At 41.4% G+C, this 21,403-nt stretch overlaps 1 protein-coding gene across 4 annotated transcripts in view; it reads right to left on the bottom strand.

Moving 5' to 3' along the window:
* The window catches only part of GRB10 (growth factor receptor bound protein 10), a 149,690-nt gene that overhangs the window by 76,494 nt on the left and 51,793 nt on the right, over nucleotides 1-21,403 (bottom strand). For all 4 annotated transcript variants that reach the window (XM_075744748.1, XM_075744747.1, XM_075744745.1 and 1 more), the window contains exon 3: nucleotides 11,429-11,522. The gene's annotated coding sequence lies outside the window, so the exon portion shown is untranslated. The remainder of the gene's footprint in view (nucleotides 1-11,428; nucleotides 11,523-21,403) is intronic.

Genomic DNA, 21,403 nt, shown 5'->3' with positions numbered 1-21,403 from the left:
TGGGGAGAATGTAGGTGGACATCTACAGCGATTTGTTTCATCCCATGTTAACAGCTAATTTGTTGAACAAGTGCTTCTACCCCGCTCCACCGAGGCACAGTGGCCAACCCCAGCAAGTACATCACAACTCCTGCTTGGGGGGTCGTGGAGTGGAGAGCCCATTGCTGCTTCCACAGGCTCATGTGAAGAATCGTACACTTAGCAGCGTCCTGCAACGATTTCTGTGGTCCAGTTTCATCGAAACCTCGGGTGAGTCCAATAACTCTGAGCAGCTTATAGCTGCCTGAGGTACAGAAGGGAGTCAGGTCTGCTGCTGCCATCATTAACTGCTATAGTTTGCCATCGCTCATTTGCATATAAGCATAAGAGTCTCTGTGCAACACTGTAGTGCAGGCTTTGGTGGTTTGTTACTCCCCACAACTTCCAAAGTGAGTGAAAAAGGAACCGTCCCCCCCAAACAAAGACCCTGCTATCAATAAAGTAGGCAGCCGGCCCATGGTCACTCGTTGCCTTCAAATCGCCGCCTTTCAGTGAGCACTGGCTGTGGGTACAGGCAGCAGGCTCTGCAGAGATGCAGGGCTTACAGAAAGAACCAGCACGTTGCTGTAATCAAACCCTGTACCGTTTTACACTACTCTTGCCACCTTAAGTCTGACTTCAGTCATGAACCTTTAATCATTTCTTAAAGATAGAAAATCATGTTAAGACTTAAATAAACACAACTTTGCCACTAAGAAAGTCTACTTTTACGTTCACCACAGAAATTTATTAGCCAGGTATTTTTAGCAACATCCATTTTTTCAGATCTACCACAGTATATATTCTTCTTGACACAACTAAGTTAAGCTATACTTGCTGATAAAGACCATGAGCACATTCCAGTGCAACTTGTTTGTCTCAACTAAAGGAAATACGTTCCCATACTGGAAAAATTTGAAGTCCAGAGTCCTCAACTTCCCAGTCATCTGGCAGAATCAATCTCTTTTATAAACAGATTAGAAAAGGCATTTCTAAGAAAGATGATGTTTAAGCTCTAACTTGAATTGGGCATTTTCCTCTCAGCTGTAAGATGTGTTACATCTTTATGTGACAATCCCAGTTTTCTAGTATGTAAGCTCCTGAAAATTGTTCTAATATGCAGAAAAGGATACTAAAACCTTAAACTAATTCTATACTTGTCCAGTCTGCTTAACTTAAATTTGCTGTAATAGTGTCAGCCAACTTTTAAAATCCGTTCATTTTCTAAGCACAAAGCCAACTTTCGTTTAGCATTTATAATTCTTCCTCTGATTCAGAAAAGCCAACAACTGAAAAGGGAGGGCACCAAGATGTTGAATTGTAAGGAATCCTAAAGCAGCAGAAGCCTTTGCTGGGAGAACTGCTGTATTAAAAATATGCCCCATTTCACTCTTGCAAATGAGTCTTACCTCACTCTCATTCTGTTTCTTACCCCACAAATGTTACAGATTTAGGCATTACTTGGTTATTCTATTTATTTTTTAGAAGGAGCGAAGTGAATTTCTGTATTCACTCCTAAGATGATAAAAGCCCTGCTTAGAGGATGGAGCTCATTAAAAGGTAAATTAACTTACTATTTTGCTCCACCTGAAACACTGGAAAGAAGAGACAGTAACCAAAGATTAGGACTCTCTTATCATTAAGACAAACAATGGAAGGAAACCAAGAGCTGTACTGCCTGTTCTCCACCCTCTCACTACTTTGACAGAGACCAAAAATACAACCTTGAACATCAGGGGGAAACAAAAACCTAAAAATTGAATACACATCTCAGAATCATTTGCAGACAAGAGGGCTGCATTGTGTCAGCTATTAGAAATTATCTGCCACCACAAGAGAGATCAAAGGCAGGACACAAATCAGTTCAGTGTGCTTTAAACGAGGGTGGGAGCAACTCAGGGCTCTATCTGCTGGAGGAGTTAAATGGATTTCATTCAGGAGGAGATAGATACACATATATAGCCCCAGAATTGCTAAATGTACTGGTGAACTAAGGCTGTTAAAAGGTTTCTTGTGAAGCTCAAGTCCAGCCAATCTCAAGAATTCAGGGAGCAGTTTCTGGCATTACAACTGCCTCCACTTTGCCACACCGCTGCTACTACAGTCTTGGAAACAAGTTTCATGGGAAAGGGGGTCTGTTTTCCCCTGTTGCTTTCAGAAAGCAGAGATGTACAGTAATGCCGTGCTCTTGATACAGATTTTGCCAAAGGAGATTTAAAAAAAAAAAAAAAATAGCCCCCCATCATCAAGTCACAGTAATTCCAAACATTACATGCATTGCAGATAAATGGTAATCAATTTCTCATCTATTTATAGGTGACACTCTTAAATGTCCGGGCTAAGCAGAATAGCTTTATTTCAGACTTGAAGACAACAGTCATGAAACCAGATTAGCACCCTAGAGCCTTCCATGTAATCAGATACTGAAAGGCAGTTCTCTCTCCATTAAAGCTGACCTTGCATAGTGACAGTGTACTTTTATCTCAAAAATTAGAGATACTTACACTTCCGAAAATATTCTTTTAAGTAGTATTTCATAACTGGCACTATAGCTGCAGTGAGTACGGATTGTTTCCATCTCTAAATACACCCTTCCTCTTTACCTGTCAAACTGCCTTTGAAATTTAGGATTTGATTTTGGTTAAGGTGTCAGAATTTGAATTTAATATTCTGATGCTGCAGAGACACTGTTTTTACTGAACAACTGCCATTGTTACAGCATGATTAAAAACTAGGCTACATAATAAATCAACTTTCCTAGCTGGAAAGGTCATTAGTACTGAGACTATTTAAGTGCCCTCTGCCATGTTTTGACATTTGGCTATAACACCTTCACTGAAAGGTTCAAAAGCTTCTTACATAAAGCCAAATACACTTAAAACATGGCCCCTAACAAGGAAGAATGTGCAGATACCAAGGATGTCCAGGAAGACGGTGGGGTGGCACTGGCAAGAATTCAATGCAGCCACGTTAAAAATGTCACCCAGAAATTATCAAAAGAGCCTTTGCTCATAGTATTAATTTCCATCCTTCCACTCTCCTGACATCTCAACAGTACAAATTTAGATTACAAAATAAAACATAAAGGCAATAAAGTTATTCCAGAAAACAGATGACCTCATCCCAAGATCTTACAGTTAACCTGTATTGATTAAATTAGAAGAGGGCATTTCAGATCACTAAGCTCAATTATGAGCCATTAACTCAAATGGAATAAATAAGCCACCTAGGAGGCAGAGGACAATGTGAGACCAGAAGTCTCCCCATACCTGTTGGGCAATAAATAAATGAAATACACACCCAAAAAGAGGTGAAATTTATCACACTTAGCTGCTTTATCGATCTGCTTACAGAAAGGATGGGGATAATGCCAGTTACTAAGTAAACACATTTACAGAGGAGAGAGCACACTACCCACAGAATTTTAGGGGTTTTTTTCTCACAAAACACATGAAATAAGCACTTAAGAAACGAGCTCAGCTCAGGTACCTGGGAGAAGCACCTCGTCATGAGTACATATTGAGACACTAGTTTCCCTCTAGTATCTAAATTTCCCCAAGCACATCTCTTCCAACAGAAGTGCTGGACTCAAAGCCTCATCAAGCCCCAGAAATGAAAAGCCCGGACAACGTCATCTCCACAAAGGCCTCGCCGGTTGCTTTCCTCCAGCAGGCCTCTCACAGGTGCTGTTCCTCCCAAGCAGCCACCGGCGAGGCTGTTGCATCAGGCTGCCGGCAGACAGGCGCTCGGCAAGCGGCCAGCCGCCCCGACACGACTGGAGTGGCTGCACCAGCACAGAAAGTATTTGTTCCGCCGATGACATCACCTCGCTGAGCTGATATACCTCTGGGGAAGCGTGCCAACAGTAAACAAATGCATGATGTGAATGTTTGCCTCCTGCTAACAGAGCAGACTCTTGTAACAGACTCATACGTTTATGCAACTACTTCACGGCACCCCCGCCCCTCCCTGACTGCCCCCCAAGATGTGCCATTTCGCTCAGCCCCTTCTTGTGTGATAGCTGCCACACAGAAAGTTTTCCACAAGATGCCCAAGAGTACACACCCCCAGACAGTAAGAGAGGAAATCCGTACACTACCCCTTGCATTACCTAGCCAAAGGATGCAAAATGACGACTGCTCCAAGTTAGTCTTAGCTCTGCTTCAGTGGTAGCAGGAAATGCGCATCCCTTAGTATTAAGGACAAAAGTGAATTAAAAAGGACATTTTATTTACACAATTTATTTCAGTGTCTCCCTTTCCCTGTTTGATTTGTGGTGAGTTTCTTAGAGTCATCGCTTTAGGCTTATACTAGTACTAAGCTAACTTGTTCTCCAATAGGTAACACATAAGGGGTGAGGGAGGTAAATGCCCTCTTGCTCCGAGAAGCATCTGGAAAGAAGGAAGAGAATCACCCCTCCCAGGTGCCCAATTTACACCTTCCCCTCCCAAAGCCTTAGCCAAGAATTTAACAATAACAAGAAACAAACTTCTAATCACCCTAAATTCACACCTTGAGTATCTACTCCTCCCCTGCCCCATGATAACTGGAGATACAAATCTTGAAAGAGAAGGTGGAAGAACTCCATCCCCCTATCTTCAGTATGAGGAAAAAAAACCCCAAACCAACACTTTCTCAGACGTCATACACCCAGGTATGGTGCGTCAGGAACTATGTAGAGCAGGGAACCCAACTCCCCAGCCCAGCTCCACCCGCTCTCCCAGTGCAACCACTCTGTCCCAGCAACCATCTCCCCTCCAAAGTGACGAGAAGTTCATTACAAACCTGGTAATTAACTTCACCATTCTTCCATAGGCCACAGAAGAAAATAGGCTTAAAATTTACTTTGACAGTCAGGTAAATAGGGAAGATTAATTTTTAAATTCATAATACTTCCTGCTCTAGGCTTACTTTAAAATTCTCAATTTTTTTCTACACCTCCACTTGTAAAACTTCCAACGAATAAAGGCCCCAAGGCAAACCATGTCACACTCTATACCACCGAGACAGAGGGCTCCTTCCCAGCACTGAATCCTACCTTGTCAGAGAAATTTACCTAAAGGACACACTGAAACCAGAGAGATTACAGACAGGCTTCAAATCCCATGCTTGCCAACTATGAGATATTTGAGCTTTTTTTATTCCTATCAGGTGGCTTCAGAGGAACACATTTAATTTTAAATATGTCCAAGACTGAAGACTGGCAAAGCTTATACTAAAAAGTTGATATATGAAAAATGAAATGAAAAATAAAATAAAAAATACAATAAAAATAAAAGAAAATTCATCAGTCACCTGCAAATGTGTTTCCCTAAGCATGCAACATTTCAAACCATTTTTGGTGTGTTTCTTCGCAGTTCACTGATTTCACTCAGTCTTCATTAGCAGCCTTATTATATACAGTGTCTTCTTACTAACCTCAATCAGTTGGTCTATTCTGTCTTCCTGTAGCTTGCTGCAGATCTCTGAAATTATCTGTAGTAAACACCAACCTACTTTGCCTACTCTTTTCATTTTTATTTTTTTAACTTTCTTTCAGAGTTCTGTCAGCCCAAGGGTTTGGGAACTAATATAATGAGGGAAGTTAAACTTCTACACAGCTATTATGGGTGCTCTCTTAGTAACTGTGAACAAGATTCATCACCAAATATAATGGAAGCCTCCTCCAAAACAAGACAAATGGTACTGCAATGAGCTAGGCAGGAAGCAGGGGCCGCTCTCTGCGTAAAGGTAGTCAGTGTAAATCTTTTTGGCACTAATAGTATTTTCTTTTTTTCTAAGGCTGGACAATGATAACAACATTTATATGAAGCATTGGAATTCATGAATGTCTAGCAGCTTTTGGTATTGTCTCTGCAACACAAACAAGACTATCTGTTTTTTGCTCTACATTTTCAATTCAGTACCAGCTGAATTCTGCAAAAACATGGGTACATGTTACACCATATAACTGATACACCAAATAACTGACTCATCCCAGTGGGATCCCACAACTGAAGCACATCAGAAGCAGCACCGGCAGTTGCTAAACACGCTCCTCCTCAGCTACAGAACAAATAACAAAATCACCTCAACCTCATGTGCCTATCTTGAGGCAGATACAAAAGAGAAGATACTAAAAGCAAGTAGTAATAACAGCAATGGCGGAGGAAGAGGGCTACTTAAGATTACTTCTCTGGGCTAAAGCTTAAGCATCATAATACTTCATCTAAGCCCATACTCACTCAAAAGTCCACACATATTTACATGGGCTTGCATATTTTGGACCCAGGCAGTGTGTTAGAATGATAGTTTCCACCATCGCTGACTTTTATCATCTCTATAAAAGTTAATGTATCAGTTATTAGCCAGCAAGGTACAGCAGCAGATCTACCTCAAGAGCAGGCTGCAGTGCAATGCAAGTTGGCAGCTGTTCTGGATCCCTCCAGGTTCAATGGGAGCAAGTCATCTGCACATATGGGCAGGAACACCAGAGCAACCTAATGCCAACTGATTTGCAATCACAGCATCTTCATCGTCTCACTGTGCAGGCAAGATTTCCTACCATGGCCAACCAAGAAGGACCAAAGGATGAGCTGGCTGTTGACAAAGGACAGCTGTTGCCTCAAACAACTCCTATCACTGTTTTCTTTCTGCTGCTGAAGCCACCCGGCTGTGGAGCCAGAGGTACCACAATATTCAGCTCAGCTCTGTCTGTGAACTGCTGTGATAAAAAGCATCAAGTCCAACAAGAGCCGGGAGCACCCCAGGAGAGGAAGGCCGCGTGAGAATGTGTTAATAAAAGGCAGATAAATCTTTCACCACAGACCCATGGCAAAACACATTTGTATAGACACCGACAATCATCCCACAAGTACATACAGAAAGTGCCAGAATTGCATGTCTAATATTTCCACTAAAAGTCAAGGTGACAGAATGCATCTTATTTATGCCTGGCTTCAAAATCCTGAGTAAGAAGTAGCTACACAACCTCAAAAAGTACAGGTCAAGTACCAATAAAAGGTACTGCCCATAAACTTCATGGCTGGGACTGGAGTTGGCACTATTTGCTGCTTGCTAGAAAAACAAACAGAAAAATGAGCTCAGAAACACGCCTCAACAAAGAAAAACCCAGAAGTACAGAGCAAGATGAGAAACAGTGGTGCCACAGCTGGCAGGTCAAACCCCTCTGAAGTCCGAGAGTAAACAAGTTCAGTTGGGCTTGCGGTTTTCTGTAGCATGCTGCATTTTGCTATCATACTTCATATGGCAAGGCTGCTCCTAGGCAGCACGTGGAAATCCATAGGACAGCCTTGTCTTGCTACCGAGACACAGTCAAGGTTAACTTTGGTGGCACCGCACAGCGGTGCGCTCAGCCAAGAGGAACGGAGGCTGCACTGCCAAGGTGCTTGGGGAGAGAGGAGAACCAGCAGCATCCTCTACAAAATATTAAACATTTGTGAGTGCTGAATGTTTTGCAAAGTGAGATGTAGCTGAGGAAGCTACAGTTTCCTTCGTCTCCACATTCCACTGCTGAAGGGAAAAAATTTAGAAAAACAACAACAAGCCCATCCCAAGCGCTCTCTCACGTCCTCTTTCTCTAGGTGTTTTTAAAGATGGTAAATAATCGTTTTGATTGTTTCTTCACCTCCTTTCTTAACTTCAGAAAATGCCACATAGTTTAGATCTGTTTTTCTTCTACAAGCCTAAAGGCTTTACTACAGCTTCTGGAAGGACTGCTCATGAAATACTTGACTTGCCATTTATTAAATGTCAAATCCTGGCTGGCTGTTGTTAACTTTCTGTACCTTTCAGTAGGTAGCTAAAGCATATCTGTTCCTTTACCTCAGTGGATATTAGTATTGTTCAGCTGGATGAAGCTTATTCTTTCCTACTGCATTTAATTTATGAAGTAGCTTTTGGGGAACAAAAGTAAGAAATCCTAGTTCCTGCTCTCTGTGTTTAGTACCTTTATGAAATTTGCCCAACTAGTAGAATCACTGACAAGTGAATACTAAATAATGGCTTAGATATAAAAATACTTACTCTTAAAGTAAGCGAGTTTATCGGCGCACCTATGGATAAGCAGTTACTGAACTATTTCTAGGAAAAAATACTATTCCATCTGCAGTCAACTTTTTACATCCGTTTCATATGAAACGTGCCTATTTTAAAGGCTCCTCACTTTACAAAAAGTATTCTCTGCTTCCCAATCTTTACAAGACATTCTTTTAAACTAAAAAGCTGAACAGTTATAAAGCATCTGCTTGTGTAAAAAGAGTGATTCAGCAGGAAACACGTACTTGAAATACCCTTCACAAGAAAGAGCTTATTCACGCAGGGACAGTTGGCAGGGATATCTTGGTCTCCACTTGAATGCTCTTTTTCCAGCTTGTGTTGAAGGGATTCAGATGCCTGGGAGGAAGCTAATCACCATTTTTATAGGCCGTGGAAAGCAGGGTCTGGTTCAGAATTGCAAGTGCTTGTACCAAAGCTCTCCCAGTGAAAAGCAAAGGGCTATAAGTTAATGTTCAACAGAAACTGGCAGATCTGCTGCACTCGCTGAGCAACGTGGTCAGGTATGAATTGGAAACGTACACATAAAATAACGTGGTAAGTACGGTTGCTCAGAGTTCAGCTGCAACGTTTAAGGCACAGCATGCTAAAGGGAAAAAGGCAGGAAGCACCTAACATGAAATATTTTAGCCAATTCTAATCCTTCCACAATTTCTGCTTCACATTAAGTATACATTAAACCAGCTTTGTTGCAAGCCTATCCATTTTCCTTAAAAGTCTTGCAAAACACAGAACAAAAGCTTTAGATCTGCTAGTCAGTATAAGCTGAAGTCAGCAAGCAATGTTGTATATAACTGGAGGCAGAATTTGCCATAGTCTGTTACAAATATCTTTATAATCAGCATAATCAAGACATACCACCAAACAGATTAATTTATTAAAGGCAAGCAGTGGTCCTGCAAGTTACTTCTGGATACAGGTTTACTCTGAAGTTTTTCATGAAAGTCAAGGCCAGCAAAGCTTTCACAGAAAGTAATGAATAACACAGTTTAGCGTAAGGGTAAAAAACAAAGCAAAGAGCTGCCACAGAACTTAAAAACACACTTTATGTTAATAATCTAGTCTTCCTATTTATTGACTAATATGACTGCATCAGAGCTAGTTCAGACTATGTCACAACTCTCTCTGAAGCTATGTTTTATTTTTGTATGTACTATTCATTAATCAGTTGCTGGAATATGTGGCAGTTCTTAAAATACTTGTATTTTCAAGTTATTGGACAAGAATGTGTATTTCATGTCCAATGAAAGAGTGTAGACTCTCACGCTTGGACAGAACAAAACACACAAGACGTGACATAACATCATGCTTACGGCCACTTCCACTTCCATAAAAAAAAAAAAAACAAAGCAGCAGGTCTCGTGCCTAGAAGGCACAAGGCTTCCCTCCAACACTGCAAAAAGACGAAGATGCTACAGCCCATCGCAGCATTAGAGGCCACCTCAGGGCATTCAGGTTTCAGTTCTTAATCCTCATCGCTTAGGTTAACAGCGATTCATGGTCACAGGGTAGGCAAGATTAATAGTGTGCTAAATACCTACTTCAGCAACAAAATCAGGAAGGTTTTAGAAATACTGGAGTTGGTTGCTGTCAGTCAGCTGATGTAGAAAAAAAACCATCCCAAACAATTTGTGAGTGCAAAAGTGATCTTCAGGAAGTACTAGGAAAAACGTTAACTAGGTCTTGCTTTAGAAACAAGCATTAAACTGCCAGTACATTCTATGCAAAACACTCTTGAAAGAGAGCTGTTTTGTAAATTTGGACCAGTTTGCACGCAGACATTTGTCTCGAAGTGGCTGAGGCAGAGCCACACATCAGGTTACACTGTACGGATCCTTCTGCAGTACTACAATGTTGATAGAGGAAAAGAAGGATCTGAAAAGGAAGTAGAAAAATGGCAGGCTGCAAAGCTGGCAGTTTGCCATCAGAATGCAGTATTACCTATCTCTTCAATAAACGTTCAGACTTCATAAGCAGCAGCCGCACATACTTTAACGCATGATCTTAGACCATACAGGGTATGTTCCCCCCCAAAAAAAATCCCTTGATTAAAGGGCGGATATTTACAAATAGCTTCAGAAGAAGTCACCGATATAGATCTGCCCCAGGATTTGCGTATCCCAAGGTAAGTAGAAGTAATGTAACAGTACCATTCTAATACGAATGAAAAATGGAATTTATAAATTCTGTGCTGTATGCAGGCAAGCACACACAACACACTGCCTGTGCTACTAGAAGTTTTAGATTGGACAACGTGGCAACCTGTTACCTTTTATTTTCAATTGAAAGCAAAGCTTTAAAACACTGGAAGACTTGGGGTGCTGGGAGCGGAGTAAATTAATATATAAACCTCAATACATTCTGGGACTTGTTTGTGAAACTTAAGTAGTCTTGGTGATCTACAAGTCATGAAATTCCAGTCTTGCTGCCCTCGGCAAATGAAAGAAGCTGGATTTTTAAAGGAAAAGTTAAGCATGCCATATTTGGCAAATATTTTAAGTACTGTGTTTGTGATCTTTTTTTTTCATAGCCTTGTGCTGACTGCAATACTATTAGCTGTTGCACTGAAGAAACAACATTTGATGATGACCTTCAAGTACTTGGTTCCAAATTAAGCCATCAGGAACCCTGAGGGTAAGGAGGTTCGCTGGTTAAGGCAGTGCACTCTATTATTAATTATTTCAAAGCCAAAAAAATAAAGCTGAGCTAAGAAGTCCCTGCTATAATAGTAACTGTCTTTTTTTAGGTATCTGAATAGACAGAAATTGGCAAAGAAAGACTTTTAAGATTTATTTTAACTTTTTACGTATGGCCCTGCTGAATTACAGAAACTAAACTACTGCACCAGCATTACAACACCTAGTTCAGGACTTAATTTTCCTTGAATGAGTTGATTTCTGTCATGCGAAGCAAGTAAACATACTTTCTTCTTCTTCTCCTACTACAAAAGTTGAGCCCTTCTTGTGGTAGTCAAAAGATTTTTTTTTTTAAACGCAACTTTAACATTACAAATGTTGAATTCGATTTCAGTACTTCCCTCCTCCCCCCTCCTAAAACCAGGAGAATATCCCTGCTACCCGGGCTAGCGATTGCAGTTTGGGCTACAAGACTTGAGATGCACCACAAGTTGTCATCTTCAGCTATAGCTCAAAGGACAGTTATGACAAGAAACAATTTCTTCGGCTCTCCTCATCCAACCATCCAGAACTTTTTTCTTCTTTTCTTTTTCTTTTTCTTTTTTTTTTCTTTTTTTTTTTTTTTTTTTTTTTAAATTAGAAGGAGAAATGGCAACCAGGAGGCAAAATCTTCTCAGCATTCCTCCGAGGAGCCTGGATTCCCAACCACCGTTCCTTACCTTGGTGATTCAGGGAGATGCGGTTAGATGGTTCTTGGAAACCCGGTTCCACCAGGTCCCGCCGACCATGAGCCGAAGTCTGATCTACATTGTCCTAAAAACAGAAAAGCAAAAATCTTATCAAAACTAAGCATTCCGTACTCCCTGTAAGCTACATCGCACAGAGCCAAACCACTGATACAAAAGAAAAAAAAAATCCCTGCCATACCTCTGAACAGAGAAACCAATGTCAGAGAAAAAGATGGGGGGGATTGCAGGGGGACACTAGGCTGTCACATTAATTCATGTGGCATGAATTCAGAATCAATGACAATGCTGTTAGCTCATCGGTACATCAGTTTGCATTTCAAACTGGGAAACAGTGATGTAAACGCACTTCCTAGTTTAATAAAAGTTTCTTCTTGCATCAAATTATGCGGAGGCTTGGGGCTTTGTTTTCTTTAATTCCAAGTCTGTGGCTTAGGGGTTTGTAACTAATTAACTGGACTGAAACAGATTCAGTAGTGAACTACTAAACCTCAAGAGGAATCAGAAGTTCAGTTTAGATAAACATCCATGGCTCTGCATGCCAACCTGGTTTGGGTTGTGTTTTGGGTTTTTGTTTTGTTTTTTTTCCATACTAGAACTCTCACAAGATCAGGTTTCAAGAAGTTTTAACACAGACTGAATTTGGCTAAGGCTAAAATACTACAGTTTCTCACGGATCTTGCCAAAGACGACAACTAGGAGAAAGGAGGAAAACTGAAATATAAACACACACACATAAAAAAAAAAAGCAAGATAAATCGCATTGCGTTTTAGAAGTACAAGAAGGAAATTTAGAGCAGGTACACAGTTTTACAAAGTTGGCATACCTTTGCATTTAGCAGTTAAGGGTGGGTATGGAAAAACAGAAGCAAGTGCATAAAGTTGACTGCGTTGATATATCACCGACCATAAACTGCTACACTGATATACGTGAGTGTATATATGTTCCTGCTGTGCTAAAGTGTGGGATAAATACACAATGGCATGCTCTGCGTTTATGTAAAAACTTAAGAACCACCTTCACGTCAAATGACACTGTAATTATGGCAGAGCAGTAACATGTACACAGTGAGCAGCAATTCAACTACGTGCAACTGAGCTCTCAGCCCAACATTTCTAGTTTACAGAATATAAGCTACTGCTCAAAAACATAATGGATATAGTGTTTGGGGATAAGAACTGTATATAGTTATACAGGATGTGAAATAAATTATACTATCTCTTCTTCAGAGAGACTGTCTCAAACAGCAAATACTTGAGCTTTGATTCAAGTACTCAAGCACCGCTCTTGAGTGCCTTCACCATCAGGGATCAATTCAGGAACCCACAGGCGTTTATAAGACAAGAACTGCCAACAGTGGTATGACTAAGGGAGGTTTTTATAAGCAAACAATATATGATAAGATACATAAGGCATCCATCTATCTATGCCAGATACAACTGGGACTACTCAGACATCTCCCTCCGAATTGGCTATCTCCTCTTACAGCTCTTTACATCCTTGCCACTGATTTTCGCAACACTGGCTGTTGTTTCATGAGCCACATCTAGCTAATCTCATAAGTTTTTGTAGTTGCTTCTTAGGAATAAAAAAAAAAAAAAAAAAAAAAGAAATTACCTCCTGTCAGTATGACTGTATTTGTTCTTACTTTCTTGAAACAAGGCAATATTTGTTAGCTTTTTCACTGGAGCTAACGGAACATCTATTAGAAACAAGCAACTCATGAGCTCCTGTCTCTATCAAATCCCTTGCAACCGCAGGGTATCACATCCTAACATTATTGCTGGTTTTGGAGCACTAGTCATTTTCACTGGATGTATCTCATTTTCTCAGGGACACCACACAGCCAGCAGTGACCTGGCCCACAATACCTCAATTTTAAATTTCAGGCAGGAAATTTAGGGCTTGCAGCACAAGAAGGCAACTGCAGAAAGCACATACAATTAAGAGTCTGTTCCCCAGAAAGTTTAGCACAATTCTTTCAAAGGCTCTGAGGATAACAGGGGGGAGGAGATGCTTATCTAGAAAAAGGTTCAGTCAAAATTTAAAGCTGAAGCTGATTGCTCTCAATACAAAGGCTGAGGTGAGCATCACAGGCATGGAAAACAGAAGAACATCCTTCCTCCTAGCACAGAGCTTCTCTTTGTGCATTTCCCTCCATGCAATTCAACATCACGTATTTTTATTGGGCAGCTAAAACCCCACAGATGCAGTTTAGCAGCACCAGTTCCACTTCCTGAGAACAAGTCCAGATATCCAATGCATGGATGCAGTTGCATATTGCCTCTTGGCTGGGAAGCGCAAAAGGGCATCCCAACAGAAATGAAAGGTGGAACAGGAAAACTAGGTATAAGCTATTTGTTACACACTTAAATGTTTTCAGTTGTCCCAACACAAGTCCCTACTGGAAGGCAAGATTCATGCAGTACTATGTAGTAACAGAGGTGAGGTGGGGCAGAGATGCATCTTTTTACCTTTGGGTTTCCCACAGCAGTAGCACAAACACTTAACTGAGAAGACCTTATTTCAGGTTTACAAATGGCTGCAAGCCCATAACTCCAATTAAAACAGATTTTAAAATTTTTTTTAAACTAGCAATTGCCAATAATTTTCAGGAATAGGATACACCCTCTCTGGAACCTTACAGCTGTACCAGAAGATGCTGAGAACCACAGGCCTGATTCCTAAAGCTTAAGCCAAAGCAAGATATATCAAAGTTTTGAGAAGTAAAGGCTTCAATGACTAACGATTGCCCGTGCTGCCTTTACAGAGCTGACACCCCTGCCTGTTTCGTTAGGTGCAAACCCCTGCCCAGAGTTCTCCCACAGTTTGAGCAAAGCAGGGAGCCAAAGGTTTCCTCCGGGCACAGAGGGCCAGCAAAACCCAGGTGCTAAAGTAAAGCGACAGACGTGCATAAACAAAGCCACACCTGTTAAAGCAATGCAGGCAACAGAGAAGAAAAGGTAAGGGCGGTGCGATTTAAAGAGCTCAGGGTAGTTTCACATGACCCTCCAGAATCTGTTTGTCTCTGTTGTGCGCAGACAAACAGTGGCACTTGGCCAGCTGCAGCAGAGATCAGACAGACACTGGAACAAGGTTAAAAGAAGAAAGCGGGGGAGGAAAAAAAAAGTTACATAAATTGCTCTGTGCCAGTGGCCTCCTTGTCAGGCTCCCGCTCGGAGCCGTGGCCGAGGCCCTCAGCAAGGTGGGCACCTGCTTTGGTCCATCACCATCCCCCCCCGCTGAAACCGGGCTCCTGGTAAGTCATGTGTTTGCTCCATGTTTTAATCCCCAGCTCTCCCTCCTCTTCCAATAAATGCTCTCAATATGAAATTAAAGCGTGTTACTTAACTTACTGTACCATCCAGCTATTGTAGTATTTTTAGAAGCTAGCTGAGCATTAGCCCTCGCTGACTTGTTTGTATGTACCATTTTCTCTGTCAGTCAGCGTCTGCAACCAAGGATGATTTAATTGAGTGACTAGCAAGAGTGCTAGAAGGATCTGAAGCAGGGTTTATTTTTCAGAGAGTCCTTTAAAGCATTAGCATTTCATATAGCCAAACACACCGTCATTACAGATTAGATTTCAGTGTCCTTTTGCAAACCTACATTGCACGACGCAAAATGCAACATGCTTGCATCGCAGCAAGAGCCAAAGTCCACTCACAGTGTTATCTCTACGTATCAGTAACCAGGACAATCTGGATTTATTTTTCAAACTATAACCAAGCCTTTCAAGTTGCACTCAAACTATGACATACAATGGTTGCTGCTGTTTGTGCTAGCATGATAAGCGTTTCAGTTATCAAAGAAAACATTAAATCTGGTGTTTTAATCAGAGAGCCATATACAGCTCTGCTGTCTGCACACATGCTCTTTAATTGCTTCTTCAGCTCCAAGCGCTACTGTTCCCACCTGCAGTTTAGCTCAGAAGATATTTATCAGTACAAGACTGCATTAATAGGCTGACCAGCGTGTTGCTACTACTCTATTGCTGCTTCTCTCATCAGCAAAGGTTATCCAGTCAGTCATTTAGGATAATCTTACAGGTAAATAGGGCTTACAGAAGGGAGGAAGCAGATCTGAAAGTGCAAATAATAAAGTATCATCTATACTTCCTTTCTATCCTTTCTCCGCATAGAAAGGGACCTGACATTAGCAGAGACAGAGTAGCTTTCTCCAGAGGTCTGGAAATCCCCTTTTCCTGAAGGCTTCAGCTTTTTCTAACTTCAGCAGTCACTGCAAGTTTACGAGATGAAGGAAGGCTACAAGTGGCAGCACAGCTTCTCGGAACCTCCCGGGAGCACGGCCAGACCGAGGACGTCCAGACCACCAAGATGACAGTCCCTGGTTTTGGATTTACTGTAGCTGTCTGCAAACCCACACAGCCATGCCCCTGAACAAAAGGTTCAATTGAGCAAGAGTCACGCGTACTCATGCCAGCAGTCCCACAGCGACAAATTAAGATCATGACATACTTCTGATGTTTGTACACCGTCCAGCATAACAGAAAGTCAAGTCAGACGTGCTGACGGGTCCCTCTGCGGTTCAGAAGACTATCAAGGCAGATACGCCTCGGTTTGCACAGAGGCACTCCTGCCGCACCAGGAGCTCGCAGCCTACCTGGCCGTGCTACTTTATCACACTGAGGTGGATGTCTTGAAACTAGTCAAGCATAAAGAGAAAATTAGCCAGGTCATTACTTGAGCCACCTTGGCTTTACTCTGTTCAAGCAACTTGTGTACAGCAAAATGAAGTGCCTTCTGCTAGCATGGACTAGGAAACTATTGCGAAGTGTTCAAGTATAAGTGGCTTCCAAAAAAAGCCATTATTAACATTCACTGCAGAGGTGTCTACCAGGGGCTGTGAAAGAGTGGACACAGCTCCAGGCTCCTGAAGCAGGAAGGGGATACTTTGAGAAATTACACTCTCTCTTTGTATCGGCAACTTGTTGCTCTTGGACAAAGGATATGGAGGTAGACAAACATTTCTTTATCTGACCCAGTACTGCCATTGTTAACATGCTTCTGGAGTTTCCTTAAGCAATAAACAGATTAGGCAGCATTTCTTCTGAGGACCACTTCATATGATTTTTCACTTCCCAAACAGAAGACTATTTGCATTTATGTAAAGTAACTTTCTGCATTGTTTTCTAAACTATGCATCATTTTTATGCCATGATTTTGCAGCTTTGGTTTACTTAAAGCATCAAATTTCCAAGGAAGAGAATAGAATCAACTATGATAAGTGCCGACTAGCCAGCTATTCATCTAAGTGAACTTTCCTATAGCTTACTGGTTACCTGCAGACATCCACAGAGTTTCTGTTCTGTCACTCAATTTTACTCCCAGCCCCATGAAGGCAAACACATAGGCTATTTCAGGAGGAAATCCACCTGACAGATCCAGAGCAATGTGCAAGCTCTAATCCAAACTCCACAGTCTAGATCAATTAGTAATGCATCTGACGGTCCTTTCTTAAAAGATTTAAGTCACTGGGCTTCTTAGTGGCTAAATACAGCAGCACAGTCCCCTACCAGATAGCTGTTTGGTACAACGTATTTTCAGCCTGCTGACACCCCAGAGCTTGAGGAAATTTGTCACAACTACAGCTGTGACAGAAGAGCAAGGCTCTTGGATTTGTCCAAAGTCACTGCTTTGCAAATGATTTCAAGTTTACTCAAACACAGTTCATGATTTTTACTGTCTTCTGCCAGGGGTCCAATCACTGGGCCAGTGCTTAACATGTCATAGACATAAAGAAAAAACAGGCTTTGCACACCAGGCAAAAAACTTTAAAGTGCATTCTCAGACAACCCACATATTACATAATTAGAGATCTGTAACTAGGTTTCCTGCCTCTTAACTATAGTCATTTGACTAGGTAAGAGCCCAAGCGAAGGCTCAGTAAGTCAACAGAGTAACCGTGAACCTAGAATTTTAGCATTCCCATTGCTAAGAGAGCTTGTACAAACAAGGGCTTAAAATAAAGCCACTTAGCTTTGTCAGAAGTCGGGCTCTCTCCTGAAGTAGCAAAGCCACTACTGCAAGAACCCTCCTGATTTTACAATACTGCCTGTCAAGACCGAGAGCGATAACCCTAGAGACCAGGAACAAACAAGCCCTGTTTGGGATTACGGGAGTAGTAAAGGCAGCAGCACATTCCTCCCGACACACCACAGCACGTCCGATCCTCGGTGCCACAAGTCACCAAAAACACGCGATAACCTGGCAGGGCACACAGATCCATTGCTACCCACACAGTCGTACAACCCTCAGCAGACTTACCAGCCCACCACACAACATATACAATAGCTACGAGAAACACAATGCACCAGGAATTAGCGAAGAAAGAAGGAAAATGAGACTGACAGACAAGACAGACCTGCGTCCGTGGTCTATGTCTCTGCAGCGGCAGGGAATTTGTTAAATGAATCACAGGAATTATATTACATCCCATGATACAGGGGAAGGCAGAAAGGCTTGCCAGTCTGACCCTTGGAGGAACTTCTCCTCCCGACCCCCGTCTGGGTTTCAGTAACCCACTGACCAGAAGTCCTTCAATTCAGCAAAAAAAATTGGGGGGTTGGACCCTGTTGTCAACACTGAAACCCCATAGTGGGCATGCCCCAAGTCAGTGAGGTGTTTCTTCTCCTACATTAAGGGAAAAAAAAAGCTTTCTTACATGCATAGACTGATATAGTTTATACAACATACTGCTATAGCTGAGCCTGAAAGTTGTTTTTCTGAAGGTGTTTTAGATTTATTTTAAGGACTATTACTAGTTATGTGACTTGTCATTACCTGCATTGTAACTGCTATCAGGGAAGTATTAGTTTCACATCAAAAACTACTGCTATATACTAGCCAGCTTCTTTCTTTTTTTTTTTTTTTTTCTCCTCCTCTTCAAAAAAGTGGCTCTTCTACCCCCCACCCCAGAAATAAATAAATAAATACATAAATACATAAATTTAATCTGGCAAGAGCTGGACCATGATTAGCAACCTCCAACAGTATCTAGTAGCAGCAGTTTATTCATAAAAGGTTTTTCTCCAGCAAGGCAGGAGAGAGCATACCATCTTAGCTGACAGCTTCAGCAATGCACTTCTACAGCACGCATACACGCCAGCATTGCGGATTCAGCTTCTCTAGGCTGGTCTTTGCAAAACAGGCATTAGCAGGGGTTTCAACACTACTGCACCCAGAATTGGCAAGAAACTACATCAAATTAAGTTTCTCTCACTAGATGCAGCCCTCTCTTAGTATAAATTAACCGTTTCTGCAAGAATTTAGCTGTCTCCTAGTACTCTGCACAGAGAAAACAGATAGTATATTCCACAGTGCGCACTTTCTGGACCAGACTGCCATTTATTATGGTAGAAGAAAATTCAATGCATTAGATTGCTGTCTTTTAATCAGCTAGCAAGGAGGCAATCCAACTGACAGGCTTAGAAATGCTGAAAGCTTTGTTCTATTCTAATGAGACTAAAACCACCGTAGCTGTTAGAGACAGTTTACATAGTTTACAGCTAAAATAAAGTCTTTAACAACAGAAAAAAACCAAATGCACAAGGTTCTCAGTGAAAGCAATCACTTCTTAGAGCTGTCTTCAGCTAGAAAACACTTACAAAAATGAAACAGTTACTTTCCGATAAAATTTCTTTTGCTTCTTTCTTCAAACATAAACTAGGTTCCTTTTTCATTTCTAACAAAACACCACTGAATAAATTAAGTTTATATAAGGAAATTCTTCACAGTAGAAAATTACACGCTTATATGGAAATTCTGCTTCTCCTGCTGGTGCCCATAGATCCTGATAATGTACCTTTAACTTGTACTTAATTGTAAGCTAGCCTTACCTCCAAAGTAAGTCACTCTCACTGGCATGGGCCTGCACTGACAAAGCTACCAAAACCCTACTCTACTGCATGTTCCCAAGCTCTTTGGTTTTGGTCAATACTGACTCCACCAAAAAAAGTCTCTGAAAAATTTGTTTTCTGTGAAAGAGAATTTTCTTTACCAATAGGAATTAAACAGAAAAGTTGAGTTTTGTTACCCTGAGAAAGCATAAAGTAACCTAAAGTAATATATCATATTCCTCTTCTTTTTAAAGAGGCTTTTAAGAGAATGATGCAAAATCTCACTGATCAAAGTACTTATACTGAATAGACTACACTACTTGAGTTAAAAGCACACCAGGGATCTAATGAACTGAGCTATCAATACATGTTAACTACTATACTGGATGGTGCTCATGCAATGTAAGGGAGTAATGCATCCCATAACGATGTGTTGTTGCTCATAAAACCTTTAAGCGTATTCACGAATCCTTAGCAGGGTTGCTCTCATGTTTTGTCCAAGTTTCTGAAGTACATGGTCAGACTATATTCCTTCCCCATCAGAAATATGAAAAGAAATACAGTGAGAATATTTGTACCCAGGTGTTATGGAACGTTTCAGCATGTCACACACCTGCTAACACACCTGTCCATTCTAAGGAAATGTATTCAAAATTATTCTCTTTTAGCTTGCATTAAAAAATTTATTTTTTTTTTAAATAAAATCTTCACTATGTTCTTTCCGGGGAAGTTGTAACACAGAAGGAAGGTACAGGATATTTGATCCTTTTCAACCCACTGCCCTCCCTGTGCTCAGACCTGTGAAATACAGGTAGCTCGTCTGTTCTACTTGGCATCAAACCTACTAGAGCTCCGGTTTATAGCAGCGCTGCTGGCCAGCTGCTTCCAAGAACACCGGCGTTGGGAGTCAGGTTTTGACAGCACCCTTGCACCGAGTGGACGGGAGACGTTCTGTGAACCGCCTCGGACAGTCTGTCCCAGCGCAGGCTAAAGATGCCCTGCATTAACCTTGGAAGGCTCAATGCTTCAAAGGATGACCTGGTGGACTCCAGCACTGCCAGCAACACATTTGTGTGTCTCAAGCCAGGGGAAGGAGAGAAGGGAAGATGGTACCTAGGTTGCAGGAACCACTGTTTCCGTACAAGTGCATTCTCTTTAAGAAACAGACATTCAAATCTCTATGCTTTGGGAAGCAGCAACCACAGCCAGATAACATAAATTACATTTAAGTGTATGCACCATTATACTTAGGCAGCCCTGAAAACTCAAGACTGATGAAACTCTAACAAAGGAATGAAAGTAGCATGAAACACAGAGCAAAGGAATTTACCCCATCTGAATGTGGGTCTATTCTCTTAAAGGCAATAGTGCTATTCTCTTTGTTTCTGGATGGCTCAGGTTCAACACCAAGGTTTGAACAGGCCGATGGGTGAAGATGATTCTTCACAGCCCTCCACAGAGCTGATAAAATGATAAACCTCCCACGGGGCAAGAGCCACTGTGCTCACACAGACCATTAAAATTCACTGGATGCCAGTGAGCAAAGTAACTCTCAGATTGCTAATGAAATTGTTTCAGGTCTTCAAACTGGAAGTCTGATGAATTTCAAGTGTCATGTAGAACAACTTCACACAAGACTACTTTGCCATCCTTACTTGCTTCAACTATCAGCAATATGGACCTTATCTCTCTACTTTCTAGCCAATTTGCTCTATTGCTGCAATTTAGGGTGTGCTTGAAACCCCTCCCCTCCTTCCCTGAAGAGTCTAGAATAGCTGTCCCATTCTGATCAAACCTATGATCCTAATTATATTGACCACACACCTTTCTGCTTAGATAAAGAACCATTTACCTGTTTCAAGGTGCAACCTGCCCCAGAACTAATTGCCCACCTCAGACAAGGACATCTGTAATTCAGGTGAGTTTCTTTCAATTAGATACAGAACTCTTTACACATCTCTAGAACAGCAAGCCTTACCAAAAGACAATATTTAAGAATCTCAAATATGGGGTAAAGATTTATACACCTCAGTTGACAGGTCTATAACCTACTAAAAAAAAACAACCCACAAACCCCACAAAAACCACA

Source organism: Balearica regulorum, chromosome 2 (assembly GCF_011004875.1).
Source record: "Balearica regulorum gibbericeps isolate bBalReg1 chromosome 2, bBalReg1.pri, whole genome shotgun sequence".
Lineage (NCBI taxonomy): Eukaryota > Metazoa > Chordata > Aves > Gruiformes > Gruidae > Balearica > Balearica regulorum.
This window is presented reverse-complemented; position numbering and strand designations above follow the sequence as displayed.